This window comes from Silene latifolia, chromosome X (genome assembly GCF_048544455.1).
Source record: "Silene latifolia isolate original U9 population chromosome X, ASM4854445v1, whole genome shotgun sequence".
NCBI lineage: Eukaryota > Viridiplantae > Streptophyta > Magnoliopsida > Caryophyllales > Caryophyllaceae > Silene > Silene latifolia.
The window spans coordinates 223,329,777-223,334,042 of record NC_133537.1 but is presented as its reverse complement, the minus strand read 5'-3'; positions in this window follow the sequence as shown (position 1 = coordinate 223,334,042).

The window sequence follows — 4,266 nt, the reverse complement described above, 5'->3', positions numbered from 1 at the left end:
CGTACCTCTGAAGGTCATAAAAGGACGCGCCGTTGCCGAATTCTTCGTAGATAATCCTATCAACGACACCCAAGCAATAGACATATGGTCATTTTGAGATGAGGATATCCTACAGACCAGTGTAGACTCTTGGGATATTTATTTTGATGGAGCATCGAATTTGAGGGGATTTGGAATAGGAGTGTTGCTCATTTCTCCTGAAGGCGAGCATACACCACTTTCTGTCAAACTCGACTTCGAGGTGACAAATAACGAAGAAGAATATGAAGCTTTCCTCATTGGTCTACAAGCAGGAGTAAGTTTAGACATCAAGAACCTTCGAGTTCACGGAGACTCCTCCTTGATCATCAACCAAATTACGGGATCTTGGAAAATTCGAAGTGAAAGTCTAGCACCCTATCAGGCTAGGATAGATCAAGTTGCCCAATTCTTCGATCAAGTCACCTATCTACACCTACCTCGTGATGAGAATCAATTTGCAGACGCTCTTGCGAAACTTGCATCCTTGATTAATATGCCAGACAATATGGTAGAAATGCCTTTATGCATCGAACGATGGTCAGAACCAGCCTATGTACACCAAATTACAGATGAAGAAGGAAGTCCTGAGGAACCTTGGTTCCAAGCCATCCTAACCTTCAAGCTCAATGCTACATATCCGCCAGATATGGATAAGAGGGGACAACGCGCCATACACCTACTAGCCTCTCAGTACCTTCTCATGCAAGGAGAATTGTACGAATGAACACCTCTTGGTGTAGTTTTGTGTTGCCTCTTTCATTCACAGGCACAAAAAGTGATGGAAGAAGTTCACGATGGAGAATGCGGTCCTGACATGAGTGGGCCCATGATAGCAAAGAAAATCACGCGTCTAGGATACTACTGGACGAAAATGGAGTCAAATGGTATTAAATACGTTAGACATTGCCATAATTGCCAAATCTTCGGGAATGTGCAACATGTCCCTCCCTCAATGCTTTACACCATGACATCTCCTTGGCCATTTTCTGCTTGGGGAATCGACATCATTGGAAAGATCACTCCACCTGGAATAAAAGGTCACTGTTTCATTTTGGTAGCTTTCGACTATTTTACCAAATGGGTCGAGGCAGCATCCTATACTGCTCTTACGGCTAAACATGTGGCAAAGTTCATACAAACCAATATCATCTGTCGATACGGTTGTCCACCTGAGATCATCAGTGACAATGGGTCACATTTCCAAGCCGAAGCTGCACAATTGCTAGTCAAATACAAAATCAAACACCACCATTCCTCGCCATGTAGACCTTAAACTAATGGCGCGGTAGAGACAGCTAACAAGAACGTCGTCATGATTCTCAAGAAAATGATCGACAATTATCGAGATTGGCCTAGTAAAATACCTTTCGCACTATAGGGTTATCGTGCATCAGTTAGGACACCCACTAGGGCCACTCCTTTCTTTCTAACCTATGGCATGGAAGCTGTGCAACCTGTCGAACTAGAAATCCCATCTTTATGCATCTTGCTTGAAAGTCAAATTCCAGAAGCTGAATGGAATAGGGATCGTTATGAAGAACTCATCCTCTTGGATGAACGAAGGTTGCGAGCATTACATAATGTGCAAACATATCAGGCACGTATCAAACGAGCCTTCAATAAACGGGTTAAGCCCAGGAACATCAAAGAAGGAGACTTGGTCCTCAAATCGGTCAGAGCTCTCCTTCCTGTCGATCCACGTGGAAAGTTTAAACCCAACTGGGCCGGACCTTTCCTAGTCAAGTCCATACTCTCGGGGGGTGCGGTTAGGATTACAGACCTAGATGGGAATGAATTTTCTAACCCAACTAACCTCGACCAACTGAAACGCTATTACCCTTAGTACAAGATAGGAAACGCGCCTCGCGTAAACGTCCACGTGCCGCTCATGCGACACGAAATAAAAATGGTCCTTGGCCCGCTGAAAGAAAGCTCATGTCACCATGCTCTTGCGTTTTGACATTTCGACATCCTCACATCATCAAATAAAATGAATTGTATTTTAGGAGTAAGTAAAGCTCATGCTTATTTTCTAAAAAGTTCATTACAAGCTCTTGCTTCGAACAATTATTCTTTTGCATTTATTCGAACTACGCACAGGGTTTGATTTCATTTTTAAATGAATACGTAGGCAATCCTTCACTGGATACAACCCATTTTTTTATTTAATGTAAATAGAAAGATATTTGCATTTGCATTTGAAATTCGACAAGAATAATAAAAGGAAATCATAATAATTTCTTAACTAATTAATCTTTTCTTCATTTACTCCATAAATCATAATAATAATATTTCAAATAATATAAAATGCTGAAAATGATTGCTAGGCTAGGATTCTAAAAACCCCGCCGTTTATTACAACTTCAATGATAATAAATAATACTATAATAAACGACTAAGGTTATTCTTCCATTTTCCCTTTGCCTTTGTCACCATTGTCATACTTCTTGTCTCAACCATGAGACGGGCGCACCTGTGCTATCTCCGACCTAATCACCAAAGGTCTCTCTCGCGGTCTAGCCTTGTCATTTCGATCCATCACCATCTCTACGGCAGAAGCGGTCTTCGGTTTCTTCGACGGATGAACGACTCGGAATCCGGCCTCTTCTTCCTCCTCAGTCAAGTACTTCTGGTTCTCCTTTGATACTTCACGAATCTTGTAGTCAACAGGCTCGTGTTTCCTCAATTTCTCGCGCTCTTCAGGAGTACCAGCCTCCCTCCATTGCAAGTATGAATCAGATACCCATAAGAAGCCAACAGGAACTGGTATGAACCATATGTTCTTCTGAGCCCACCTAATTGCCCATTCCCGACAAATCTCTGTAGTATGCGCCAATGCAGTTTAAGGGACGGTGTCAAGTTTCGAAATTTCTGCTTAAGGCTAACTTGCCTCATCAACTCTCCGGATAAATGCAAATTATGAATTCCAAGCTAGGGATACGAACTGACCGTGTCAGGTCCAAAGATGAGACTCCAGTGACTGACCTGAGATGCCACCATGTCACGATCCATCGGATAAGAGGACCTCCTTCATTCTTCAATTTATTTTCCCAGTAATTGCAAAACCGAGTGAAGTCCACCATGTAGAGCCTAGTTCTCATTGCAATCGATCGAGCATGATATCCTGGTACATTAACTGGGGGCTCGATCAATCGCAGCCGCTCCATTAGCCAAACCTGCAAAGAAAGACGGGAATTAATACCCTTTCATCAACCGAAAATGAAAAAAAAAACGAAAAAAAAAACGTCAAGATAAAAAACGGTTGATATATATAAAAAAGAAAGAAAGTGAGTTCTTACCTGTAGAATAATGGGACTTCCCAAATAAGGAAGCTCGCGGTTTGCCTTTCTGTTATCCAAACCAAGAATGGTCTCCTAAGCAAAGGCATGCTGGGCTTTTGTGCAGCTCCATTTGTTCCACTAGGCTCAGAAAACGAGGATCCCCTCTTATCTCCTTGCCAACATGCCCTTGAAGGACATAGCAGTGAAGTAGAATAAACCCGAAGGCTCTATGCCTCGCAACATAAGAAATAGAAGGGTCCTCCCTATTTATAAATCGGTCAATAAAGTCAAACATACAGACTCCTTTCGAGGTTACAAGACGGTCCACCTCAGCCTTGGTCAATCCGAGCAGGTCTCTAAATTTACTTTTATACCCTTGAGAGCTAAGAGGTATAGCGGGTGCATTTTCTGAGTCCCATCCTCCAATAGCAGCTACTTCTTCAGGGAAAGGACAAATATCGCCTCCAGGAAAGGGAAACACATGAACATTTGGGACCCAATACTCAAGACAGGCATCCAAGAAAGGCTTCACAATTTTCATCAATTTGAGACTCAAGATCGATCCCAAATTAAATGCGCCCATGTCATGTTTTTCAACATTTGAGAACTCATTCGTCCGCTCTTTGAGACGGTTTTCAAAAGCATCCATGATTTTGAAATTTTTATGGAGATATGGGAATTTTTTATGGAGATATGGGAATTTTTTATGTGAAAGACAGGAGAAAGATGAAGGAATTGTGAGAATAAAAGCTTCCCCGAAGTCTCTATTTATACCAAACGCTAATTCTTAATTTCTATCGAGGCCTGACTAGCTGGGGAAATGACGCAGCAGCTGTTGCGCCTCTTCGAAGAGTCGCAGCTCTTGCTGCGCCTCTTCCCCAGGCTGTTTTACGTGATTTTCAGATTTGGATCTTTCCTAATTTGCTTTTGCTATAATTTCCTATTCCTATAGGGTATTATTTTG